Raw genomic sequence first — 13,896 nt, forward strand, 5'->3', positions numbered from 1 at the left:
AGGCAGCCAATGCACATTTTGCGCGCATGCGTATTTGTCGCTTTACGTGTGCTTCTATATTTCGAATTCAAATACTGCAAACAGGGGAAAGCAGGGTAATTCCGGCTACATACGCAAGAAACGCTATAAAATTTGAGCAACTTACACATTTGCTATTTTTTTATATGAATTGATAGTTTGAAGTGTCTAGTTTTTATTAGTATGACCGAGAAAGCCTAAATTTACGTTGTAATATAGTTGGAAGTAATAACACAAAAATGTCCATTTGACTGGAATTGCGGAATTAACGTGGGGTAATTCCGGCCATGATTTTCCTTTATAAAAAAAGTGAGAGAACTGTTAAATTAATAAGAAAAATATAAGAAATTGACAAATGTAGCGTAAAAGAACGAAATATAAAATATACATTTATTGTCATGTAGCATATATGTAGGTTATATTTTCTGTCACTTCGAGGAGGGGACCACACAAATTGGTGTATGTTTTTCAAAGCGTACGTAAAGAGACAAATACGCATGCGCACATGAACTGCACGCTTCATGCGCTAGAAGTGGGAGAAATCTAGAGAATCCTATGTGCCACCAACGCCGCCAATGCACGCATAGACTGAGACGGAACGGTCTTCTCTACAGGGTGTCCCACTAAGGAGTGGACAGCGCGATATCTCTTAAAGTATTGTCGATAAAAATATAAAAAAAATAGGGAATTGCATGGTTCGAGGGGGCCCATTTATTAGCGCGAACGAATTTTGTTTTCGATTATTATTTTAAAAGATACGATGGTCAAGCTCGGTTTTTCAAATGGAACTATTTTTTTTGAAGACCTGAGTTCATAGTGCGTTCCAAGACAAATTCAATAAGCTTTAATGTATACACTTTATTTCCACTGGTTTTTAAGATATTGCGCTTGCAAAATTACTGATTTTCACTGGAAGAAAACCCTCTGGAATAGGAAGGACCGGGGTCGGTCTTACTGGCGCTACGGGTGGCATTGCCTGTTGAAACTGATACCTACCTGCCAAAGGTCTACGACAGGGTTCGCAGGCCCAAAAGCTGGACAATTCTTTTCCGTCAGAAATGCTACTTAGGTAGGTACATCTGCGGTATCGAGAAGCTATAGGAGGAGTGAAAGTTGCTAGACTAAATTTCAACCATAGGGAGCAGATTGTATCAGAACCAATCCAACTTGCATCCCTCCCAAAAGAACCGGCCATCCGAGCGTAGAAGCAAGTGCGAAATAAAAGTAACGATGCGCTTCTCGATACCGCAGATGTACCTACCTAAGTAGCATTTCTGACGGAAAAGAATTGTCCAGCCTTTGGGCCTGCCATTTCTGGCGTAGACCTTTGGCAGGTAAGTATCCATTTCAACAAGCAGTGCCACCCGTGGCGCTAGTAAGACCGCCCCCGGTTTTTACCATTCCAGAGGGGTTTCTTGCAGTGAAAATCAGTAAATTTGCAAGCGCAATATCTTAAAAACCAGTGGAAATAAAGTGTATACATTAAAGCTTATTGAATTTGTCTTGGAACGCACTATCAACTCAGGTCTTCAAAAAAAATAGTTCCATTTGAAAAACCGAACTTGATCATCGTATCTTTTAAAATAATAATCGAAAACAAAATTCGTTCGCGCTAATAAATGGGCCCCCTCGAACCATGCAATTCTCTATTTTTTTTATATTTTTATCGACAATACTTTAAGAGATATCGCGCTGTCCACTCCTTAGTGGGACACCCTGTATAGTCTATGCGCATAATGCGTGAATTGAAACACACCCCTAATCGAATGTATTTCTGTCTGTGCAGAGACGGACGCATTCGACTGCGATCGTCAGAGTTTAGTAGGTATGGAGGGAACCGTTCAGCGTGGCAACAAGGCGGAGGAACCCCCCGCCGCACAGTGGGACAAACTGCTCCATTTTGTGTAAAAATCGTAGAATTTTTTATAGGAATAAGATAGAGGGATGAATCTTTTTTAGGTTAAAGCTAAGATGTTGCAGAATAAGGAAAAAATATTGAGATTATATGACAAACAAGTTTTGACCTTGAAACCCTACGTCAAAGTTCACATTTTCGAAGAAAATTTCGGTTTCTCCGTTATATCGTGTGCTTGAAGTATTTTCTTGACTTGTTATACATCATTTCGTATAGATTTTGATGCGCTGAATTCAAATCTATTCGCAGAATTTGTCTAGGCCTACAGAATTCGAAGAAAAATGCGATTTAAGGGGTTACGCTCACAAGGGACGTTCGGCAACGCGGAAATTCAGAAAATTATGAAACTCGGTGTGCGAGTAATTCATCCGTAACGCAAACCTATTTTTGTTTGTGTCATAATGCAATTTTTCGGGGTGAAATCATACCTTGAAAAAAATGCAGAATTTTCTTTTTCGTGGAATATTTCGAGAATGGTGAGAGATATCGAAATGAAGTTCAAACAAAAGATACATCGTTTTTTTATATCTACAAAATAGCGTAACAATAATTTTCAAAAATCCATAATTTTCAAGTTGCCCCCACCACCAAACCTTAAAATTAAGTTTTTATATTTTGTAAATATATGCTGAAATACCTGTGGATAATCTCTTTTCATACATATAAATAGTTGATGTGTTATATTTTGTTTGGAAAACAAATAAAACCTCTATTACCGAATTTGAAGTCCATTTTATCAGTTTTCATGAATAAAGTGGTTTCTGAAAGCCATATTTAAATTATTTTTTATATAAAGTTTAGACAGTTTTCAATTATTTAAGCAAGACTTCTCGTTTTTTGTAATGCTGTATTGTTTGATTTCAGCATATATTTACAAAATACAAAAACGTAATTTTAAGGGTTGGTGGTGGGGGTAACTTGAAAAATATGGATTTTTTAAAAATTATTTTACGCGGTTTTGTAGATATAAGAAATCGATGTACCTTCTGTTTAAACTTCTTTTCGATATCTCTTACCGTTCTTGAGATATTCCATGGAAAAGAAAATTCTGCATTTTTTTCAAGGAGTCACCCCCAAAAGTTGCATTAAGGCACCAACAAAAGATAGGATTGCGTTACGGATGAACTACTCTACTTGCACCCCGAGTTTGATCGTTTTCTGAATTTCCGGGTTGCCGAACGTCCCTTGTGAGCGTAACCCCTTAAATCGCATTTTTCTTCGAATTCTGAAGGACTAGACAAATTCTGCGAACAGATTTGACTTCAGCGCATCAAAATCTATACGAAATGATGTATAAGAAGTCAAGAAAAAACTTCAAGTACACGTTACAATGTGAAAAACCGAAATTTTCTTCGAAAATGTCAACATTGACGTAGATTTTCAAGATCATAACTTGTTTGTCACATATTCTCAATATTTTTTCCTTATTCTGCAACATCTTATCTTTAACCTAAAAAAAAGATTCATTCCTCTATCTTATTCCTATCAAAAATTCTACGATTTTGATACAAAAAGGAGCAGTTTGTCCCACTGTGCGGCCGTTCATGAGTCGCCAGTTAATCAACCCTGTTTTAGACATTTATGTCTTTCAATCTAATAGTTTCAAACAAACAGGGTGTATGAGAAATAATAAGTGGAATACACTAAAAGCTGCAATAGACAGGCATAGTCAAGTCATATCAATGTGACTGCAAATTTTAACCAAATCATTTCTGGTCAATTTAAAGTAAAAACAAGTAGATACATATTTGATAATTTACGTTACATATAAAAATACTTTGTGATTACTTAAATTAGTATATAACTTCCCAATCTGAAATTCGTATGTTCAAAGTTTCCTTGAGTATATTCTTTCTGCAAATTCTTATTATATTTAAATGACATATTTGTAACTGACATTGCTATATACCATTATTATAGTGATTCTCTACATATTATTCATTATTTGCTTAGATGTAAATATACCCCTTTATTGTGATAGCGAACTAAAGAACTTTTTACATCGAGTATAAAATATAAAATATAAAAAACAACTAATTTTATATTGTAGAAGATTATAACAGCCATCAAGGCTTGTTATTACTCTGAAAAAAAGTTGACACTTACAAGGAGAGGTTTTTAGGTGTCCGCCTCTGATTGCTTTGGTTTTCGAATATGTTTTAGAGTTTAGAGGAGCGAATAATAAGATATACGTGATTTTTTACACTGTCTCGTTTTCATATTTAGGGGGTCTCTCAAAGTTATCAGATTTGCTTTTGTTTTTGGACAACGTTTTTAAGCAGTGATGAGCAATCCGCGGCCCACGGGCCGCATTTGGTCCGCCAGCCGCTGACCTGCGGCCCGCCTGAACGTTTGCATATATCTTTTGAACTGCAAAAGATATCGGAATAAATTTTGCGCCAAAAAATAAGATAAAATTATCCCTTTCTAATGTTGTATAATTTTATATTTTTTTACGTTTATTTAATTTTTTTCATTTCTGTTAATTATGATAAAAAAAATGAAACGTGTTTATTTGGTACTTTATTTAATGCCCTCTTAAGTGGTTTCTAATACAATTGTTTAATCTTCATCATCGAGTCGATTACGGTCATTTTTTTAAATTTTCATTCTCGAGAATAGTTGCGCACACGCATATGTACTGCCAAATAAGCTCATTATTTGCCTGGGGTGGGTAACTAGCAATGGAAATTTATTAGCCGGAAAGTTACGGTTATAAAATTCAATAAGACTAGCATTCTGAAATTTATTCCTTAATTCTGTGTCGTTTTGTAAAGAGAGGATGAAAAAATATTAAAATTTGTTTGTTATTTTTCCATTGCTAGCTACCCACTCCAGGCAAATAATGAGCCTATTTGGCAGTACGTATGCGTGTGAGCAACTATTCTCGAAAATGAAAATTTTAATAAGTGATCATCGTAATCGACTCGCTGACGAACGAATAAATAATTGTATTAGAGTAGCAGTTTCGAATGTCGCACCCAATATTGTCAAGCTCGTTAATGAGAAACAGAATCAAGTATCTCGTTAAGTAAATTTCAATGGTTATTTAAGTTCATTTAATTAGAAAAATATACATACATATACCTGTTTATATTATAATATGTAGGTATATATTACTGTGTATATATTACTAATAAACAGTACATCAAATTTAAAAAAACGTTTTATTGTAAATCAATGTCAGGAATAACAAATTCAGCCCATAAATTAAAATTCTTGGATTAGTTATATTTATGTATTTAATATTGCGGCCCGCGTAGAGTAGTAGGTTTCCACTTGTGGCCCACTTCGGACAAAAGGTTGCTCACCACTGTTTTAAAGTACCAAAAAATAAGAAATGCGTGTCTTTTTAATTTGGCCCGTTTGCATGATTAGGGGGTGAAAGCACCACTCAAAGTTCATAAGAAAAGGTACAAATGTGACTGATGACAGGAACATTATCCATACCACAACTTATGACACAAATGAAATTTATATCAAGTTTTATTCAACACAATTTTGTAGCTACTTTGAACTTCGGGGGGTGGTTCAACTCCCTAAATATGAAAACGGCCCAATATAAAAAATCACGTATATCTTATTTTTCGGTCCTCTAAACCATATCTACAAACCAAAGCAATTGAAGGTGGACGTCTAAAAACCTGTCATTGTTAGAAAGATATGTTTTTTGAAAACCAAAAGCACAAATATTGTCTACAATAAGAATATTCCAAGCATGTTAATATTTAGCCGGAACTTATATTTTTAAATGTAAAATACAGATTAAACTTATGGAAACAAAACTATATCTTTAACAAGTCAGTTTTATAACACAGCAAAACTATTTTATCCTATAAGCTGAGCTTTTATATTACCCCTATTTAAAACCTCTTAACTGTGTAACAAAATTTGAATAGTGCGTAGTTGTTTAAACAACTTTTTTAATCTTTAAATGGCATATAGTGAACTCAACACATGTGAATGTAATTGGGAAACTCCAAAGTTTTAAAAATATATTATAAGATATATAATATATAGTTTTTTTACATTTTATTAAAATAGTTACTATTTCTAGTTTTACTCTGTTAACAAGGTTATTTCTCGATCAGAAATGTCTCCAGAATAATATAGAATGACATAGAACCTTAGATGTTACGTATTCTTTTTAGACGGGTGAAGTTTTAAAACTTTCATGAGGAATCAACTCATTTAATCCAACTTACAGGACTTTTCTTCAGCTAGCAGGTTAGACAATAAATATGCTTTTGTTAAAACTGATTTAAAAATCACTGCAACAATGATAAATGACAAGAGTTATTATGGAAATAATATTTAAAATAAATAAAATATAGTATAATAAAATCAATAAAGTATGTTCAACAAAAACTTGAGCACATGAGTTTCCAACTCGCAGATATGCTATTTGTTTTGAAAACTTTTAACGTATAGGGTGTCCGCGGGAAGACTGGACAGCTGGATATCTCCTAAAGTATTGGAGATAAATTTTTTTTTACATGGAATTGCTTGGTTCGAGAGGGCCAATTTTTTTCTTTGATTATTATTTTAAAAGATACGATGGTCAAGTTCGGTTTTTTAAATGGAACTATTTTTTTTTAAGAGATCAGTTGATAGTGCGTTCCAAGACAAATTCAATAAGCTTTAATGTATCTAGAGACGCGGTAGCGTCTCGACGCCAAGTACAGGAAAGACACCCTGTATATGTCGACTGTCGCTACCGTGTACCTTTACTCGTCGCGGAGACATTCCAACCTAACCTGAAATTTATTTCCTTAATATCTCATCACGCCTGCAATATTTTCTAAATTTAAAGGCATTTTTTTTATGTAAACCACATATAAGCTTTCGAATAAGACCAATTTCAATAAAATCGGTCCACGCATAACCGAGATATCGTAATATCATCTCATGAATCTGTCAGATGCGATAAGGTTTTTCTCCTGATTCTCCAATCAAATTTTGTCGACATAATACGTATACGCGTTACACGCACACCTTCAGCCAAAACGGAACTAACACACGTTTCGTTCGTCAATCGCTATCTTCACTATGCAATCTACTCCAAATTTTGACAGCTTACCGTCAAGTTATAACCAAATTATAAACGTGTTTTTACATATATATACATAAATGAATTTCTTTTTAATTTAAATGATGAAAACCAATTTAAACCAATTCCACCAATCCAATTGTCTTGAAGCTTTGCAGGCATGCGTAGTTTGGATCACAATACAATATATTTTAAAAAAATACCCGAGAGGATGAAAAAATTATCCAGTCATCAATTAATAAAATAATAATAATTTATAATATTGAAAATTATCTGAAGTCATTCTCTACGTAAATTATCTTTGTAAAAATAAGTGAGATCTCCATAAAAAACTTCAGAAAAGTAAAAAAATTACGCCAAGTGCATGAAAGCAAATAAATCACAAAAAATAGAAGATAATAATAATTATAAAATAAAAAAAGATGTGAAATCAAAATTAGCTACACGTACATAAAGGTAATGATATATACAAATATATATTTTAATACGAATAAACATTTTATTCAAAATACTTGGCGCTGCGTCCCGAATTGGTGCCGCTAAACTGAATAAATATGTATAAATTGCATTAATTAATCTTTTTCTTTCTTTCTTGGGTGTGCGTTCATGAATGTGTGTATGTGTGCGTGCGCATATGCTACGTATGACATTAGAATTAAATATATGTAGAATAAATCGGACTGCGTTTCTAATATGTATATGTATATGTTTATGTATTTTAGATTGTAAGGGAGTTATTGTAAATTATTAATACGAGGACAATTAACATATTTTCTGTTTCGCAGCGCCAAGTATTTTGAATAAAATGTTTATTCGTATTAAAATATTTATTTGTATTTATCATTACCTTTATGTACGTGCAGCTCATTTTGATTTCACATCTTTTTTTATTTTATAATTATTATTATCTTCTATTTTTTGTGATTTATTTGCTTTCGTGTACTTGGCGTAATTTTTTTACTTTTCTGAAGTTTTTTATCGAGATACACTTTATATCCACTGGTTTTTGAGTGATTGCGCTTCAAATATACTGATTTTCCCTGGAAAAAAACCCGCTCGAATAGCAAGGACCAGGGGCAGTCTTGCTGGCACCACGGGTGGCATTGCCTGTTAAAACAGATGCCTACCTGCCAAAGGTCTACGCCAGGAATGACAGGCCCAAAGGATGGACAATTCTTTTCCGTCAGAAATGCTAGGTAGGTACATCTGCGGTATCGAGATGCATACCGTTAATGTTTCAAAACGTCATAAAATTTACTTAGAGTTTGTATGCAAAGAGAAGTAGAAAATATGACTCAATTTTCAACTTCAATAGTCTCTTAGTTTGCACTTGCTTCTACGCTCGGATGGCTGGTTCTTTAGGGAGGGATGCAAATCCGGTTAGTCCTAATACAATCTGGTCTTTACAATACAAACTTGCATCCCTCCCAAAAGAACTGGCCATCCAAGCGTAAAAGCAAGTGCGATCTAAAAGACTATTGAAGTTGAAAATTGAGTCATATTTTCCTACTTCTCTTTGCGTACAAACTCTAAGTAAATTGTATGACCTTTTGAAACATTAACGATGCGCTTCTCGATATCGTAGATGTACCTACCTAGCATTTCTGATGGAAAAGAATTGTCCAGCTTTTGGGCCTGCGAACCCTGTCGTAGACCTTTGGCAGGTAGGTATCAGTTTCAGCAGGCAATGTCATCCGAGGCACCAGCAAGACCGCCCCTGGTGCTTGCTATTCCAGCGAGTTTTCTTCGAGGGAAAGTCAATAAATTTGCAAGCGCAATATCTCAAAAACCAGTGGAAATAAAATGTATACATTAAAGCTTATTGAATTTGTCTTGGAACGCACTATCAACTGATCTTTTAAAAAAAAAAAGTTCTATTTAAAGAACCGAACTTGACCATCGTATCTTTTAAAATAATAATCGAAGAAAAAATTCGTCTGCGCTGATAAGTTGGCCCTCTCGAACCATGCAATTCTATGTAAAAAAAAAATTTATCTCCAATACTTTAGCAGATATCCAACTTGATTGAAATCTGAGATTTCAAATTTGGAACGTTTTCTTGTAAGTACAACCGAGTATCATTTTTAAACAAGTATAAATATTAAAATTATAATATTATGTTTAGTACAAAGTTACTTACCTGAGACCTACACATACAATATCTTTTAAGCGATTAATAATATGTGATATCCTTATACAAAGCTTGAATGTGATTGGTTAGGTTTCAATCCCACTTACATGTATATATAATTTTTCAAACATTCAAAAAGATTTAAGCATATCATCATGTTTCCGTACTTCTTACAATATGCTTCATGACTAATAAAATGTTTATAAGAATCGTACAAAGGAGTTAAGGTGCGGCAGTTTAACATTTTACAAAATTATTTGAAATTGACTTACATTTTCAACTTCTTGACACCGAAACTTTATTACCGCTGTCCTCTATTTTCGATTAAAAACGGTTTGTATATAAAATATAATAAACTATGGTCGAGAAAAAATGAAATTTAACACCATGTTTGCTATTGTCATACACATGTGCATATGTACCTGTATTCGATTTATGAAACCAATGGAACCATGAAATTTACATTCCGATCATTTCATTCCAAACTCTGATGGTCGACTTTATTTGAATCCAGCTTGAAAACTATTCAAATTTGAAACCATTTGAAACCACGCCTGTCAGAACCCAATAACATACACGAAGTAGAGAATTAGAAGTAGAGTACTATGGGCGCGTTCCGTTTCACACAGGTTTCACAGTCATTAATTGCAGTGAATGGAGGGAGAAACACCTACAGGAGTGGTGGTAATGTTTGCGTGAACTGACGCCAGCGCCAAGCCAGCCAAGTAGCCCCAAAGCGAACCGACACCACGGCCAACCATGGCAGTATTCTCAGTCGCTACTTATTCTTAAGCAAATGCTTAAGCATGCGGCATCCTCTACTAGCCTTGTAGCTAGCATAGGATGCCGAATGCTTAAGCATTTGCTTAAGAATAAGTAGCGACTGAGAATACCGCCCTTAGAGCAGGGCAGTGGTGGGTCGGTATTTTAGACCACGTCGCAAATGCATTTACATGTCGCAAATGTACGTATATGTTGTTTTTAAGCCCATTTCATACGTTTCAATTGTCGCAAATATAATAAATAGAAATATTCATTATTTCAAGGTTTCAACAATTAAAGTTTTCGAAAAATATAGTTCTTTTTGACTCGTTTGTTGGTTGCATGTGAATACTGCAGAGTATTGTAAAATACGGCGATTACGTCGAAAATAGGGATGGAGTGCAAAATCACTAAAGGTGATTTATCACAGTGATCGCAGAATCAGAATCACGGTCGTGAATGAAGTTAAATCACTACCATGATCGTGATTTTTTTTAACTTGAGTGAATTGTTCACTGTGATCGTAATTCTTGATCTTGATTGAATTATTCTTTATAAAATACTTCAATATAACTTGTGTTACAGTCAAAGCGTGCTAATTCAGCGAATATATACCTACTTACTTAGTATATACATTCATAAATAGTCAATGTTTGCACGCACTGATTTGATTGGCTAAAGTATTCACATATACATTATACTTTTTAACTAAAGTGAAAAAATATTCTTTAATTTAAATAGATCAAGAACGATTACATTGGTTCAAAATATACAACTGAGATTCTATATGCACAGTGAGGATTTGACAATGTTTCAAGAGAAATTAGAAATTGGGGTTATGTGGCGCGTGTAAAGAGTAGTTTTGCTTTCCACCAATCAGATCATGAATTAGAATTATTAGAATTATTAATAAATTGTCATTTCTTCATAACCTATATGAAAAATGTTTTATAGGTTGCGACGTCCCGGCCCCACCACGGGATCGCGATGTAGTGTCCACCGGCGCCACCAGAGGTCTAAGCTTACTAGTTACTTTCATTCCAGATATACCTATGACATTTATGACACATTTACTACATTTTCGACATTTACGACATTTACGACATTTAAGACACGTATCGTGTATAAAATAAAAAAATCGTGTCTTTACCCACCACTGGGCAGAGGTGTACACTTCCCATATAATTCTGTTGGCAAAATCAGTACCCTCTGGCGGATTGAAACCCTAACTAAATCATGAAAAGCGGCAAAATTAAATCCTGGAATTATGGTATTGGTTACGAGTGAACCCGCACACGTCGAGTTTAATGGGGCTTTTGTGAGATGTTAGTGTTAAAATATTTTTCTGAGAACTACTTCTTACAAAAGTAGGGGTTTAAAACAGTTATGATAACAGTTTCGGTTCTTGAAACAGTTATGAAGAACCGATATTCTGGATAACTGTTATAAGGAACCGAAATTTCTGAGTATATCGATTTCGGTTACGGTTCTATAACCGATATTATATCGGTTATAACGGTTCTAGGACCGTTATTTTTTCGGTTCTATATCGGTTCTAAAACGGTTCTGGAGTCGGTTTATTTCCCTTCGTAAATTGATTCTTATATTGCTCCTACGAAATTGTTATATGTGTTAACTCTCCGATGGCTGTGCATGGATTTATTTTGTCAATGCAATTCGAACACAGACGTCTATTCTTGCTTTAACCATCATCTCAGTAACGTATCTACGTCAATGTTTTGATGTGTAGCTGTTTATTACTCCGTGGCGGAATCCGCTTGACTGTGAAAGTGTGAAAACTTGCGTTTGTTTCAAAGGAATAATGTGGCGCGGATGCAGACGTATGCTTCAATACAATGTATAGGTAATTTGCTCCGCACGCGTAGCGCGGACGCTCCGCTGAACTCTGAAACAGGCCTCACGTAAACAATTTTTAACTTATGCCAATCATCGCGAGTTGAGATGTTTCGGAAAGCTCTTGACAAAAGAAACCCGTGCACGGCCATCCGAGAGTTGAAACAGTGCGATAAAATAGAAACATCATTTCGGATTTGGTTGTCGCAGGATACACAAGTTCCATTTAGTTCCAATTAGAAATTCTAATAATAATTATAAAATTAGTAGTCGGTAGTAATTATTTTATTATTAAATAGTTAGTGTTAGTAAACACTAACACTAGTGCTAGTGTTAGTAAATACAAACGAATTAGGGTGTATTTTAGTGTTAAGAGTAATTATAATCCAATAAAAATTAAAAAAAAAAAATTATTATAATGGGTAGAAAGAAGTGCGATATCGTTCGAAAATATTTTAAAATCTCTGATGACGGAAAGAAACTACAATGTGTAATTGAAGACTGCTCTTCAACAATTTCGGTGTGTATAATTAACGTGTATATTTTCAACACGTAGTTACATTTTTGTTTATGTCGCAAACAATTGTAAAATCTCAGCCTTTGTGCAAAATTTCTAGCCCTTTAACAAAAAGCTTTTGTAACGAGACCCATTTTATCTCAAATAGACTGACAATGAGTAATCATAGAATTTTTGTAATACAGCTGGATGCTTTCAGCCTTAATGTAATGGAAATATTTGACAACAAAAAGGCTATGTACAAAGAGTCTAGATTTCAGCCGCTTTTTCAAAATGCTAGAAATACAAAATGGCTGATTTTACCATGTTCCTACAACATCTATATCTTTATGTTTTTATTTTATTATTTTAAATGAAAAATACATATTTTAGGACCATTCCACAAATTTGCAAAAACATTTAGAACTTAAGGGGGTAGACACGGGTAATGCAGCGCGCTGTATACCGACACAATCTGGCCCGAAACATGGGTTCGGGATTTTTCGTTTTTCGTCCTTATATGAGCAGATTTGGGGCTGGGCGAGGTCTCATTCGAAAGAGGAAGGTTCAATGCCCAGCGCTCTGCTCATGGTTCAACGAGATTGTGTAGATATGTAATAATATCAGTGTCCAAAGTAAAGCAAAAGTCGACAAAATATACCCGCAGAATCCAAGCATTTTTAGGTTACTAAAAGAGTTTTGTGACTCAAACGGTGAGCAGAGCGCTCCGCATTGAATCTTCTTCTTTCGAATGAGACCTCTCCCAGGCCAAAATCTGCTCACATAAGAACGAAAATCGAAAAATCGTGACTACATTCCCAAATCAGAGTTCCGCCATATTGGCGATAATACATAGCAAGTCACGTGACAAATTTAGTTGAGGTAGTAGATACGAGATGGCGCCTACTCGGGAGGACTGCCAACGGGATTCATAGCAAAACTGAAGCGATAGCTGGATATACGAGCCACAATAAAAGCATGATGGAGTCAATGTATGCATTTTCGAACGATTGTAGGTTAGGTTATATTCATTTTAGGCATACATTGACATAGGAACTGCTGGGAATTGTATACATTTACTAAATTAACGCTTTTATCGTTACATATACATCATTTGAAATCGCTGTCGTATTTATGTCATAGTAATTCAGGCAGTTAGAACAACAACGGACTAACCTACATTAAAAAAAAATTTCCTATTGTACATCGATGGCTTACAATTAGTGCACACATATTGTATGTCCACTTTTAGCGTTTTTGAGAAAAACAGGTTCAAACATTCAATGGTACTTTATAATTACATAAATACTTTTTGCATTATTGTAATATAGGTATCACTGAAAGTATGTAATTAGTAGTATAAGTTAGAATCTGCAAAATTATAATAATAACTCGACAATAATGCTTGGAAGTTGGACATGCTATTGTAGCCAAGTACAGAGGAGGACATACTATATTGAATGATATTATATAAAATGAATGAATGGAATTATACTGGAAATAATCTCATTTCAATATTATATTTATTTTTAAAGTAACAGGAATAAAAAAGTAATTCGATATAGGAAGACTTTAAAATTTTTTTATTTATTGTCACATTTTTCCAAGACTATTTTCATCGTCTGGCATGGACACACAACATTTGTGCACTCAGCATAATAAATTCAGGG

At 34.4% G+C, this 13,896-nt stretch overlaps 1 protein-coding gene across 1 annotated transcript in view; it reads right to left on the bottom strand.

Moving 5' to 3' along the window:
• The window catches only part of LOC143369379 (contactin), a 43,636-nt gene extending 34,010 nt beyond the window's left edge, over window positions 1-9,626 (bottom strand). Inside the window, exon 1 of the mRNA XM_076813244.1 lies at window positions 9,387-9,626. The gene's annotated coding sequence lies outside the window, so the exon portion shown is untranslated. The remainder of the gene's footprint in view (window positions 1-9,386) is intronic.
• Window positions 9,627-13,896: the final 4,270 nt, after the last annotated feature.

This window comes from Andrena cerasifolii, chromosome 5 (genome assembly GCF_050908995.1).
Source record: "Andrena cerasifolii isolate SP2316 chromosome 5, iyAndCera1_principal, whole genome shotgun sequence".
In the NCBI taxonomy this organism is placed as follows: domain Eukaryota; kingdom Metazoa; phylum Arthropoda; class Insecta; order Hymenoptera; family Andrenidae; genus Andrena; species Andrena cerasifolii.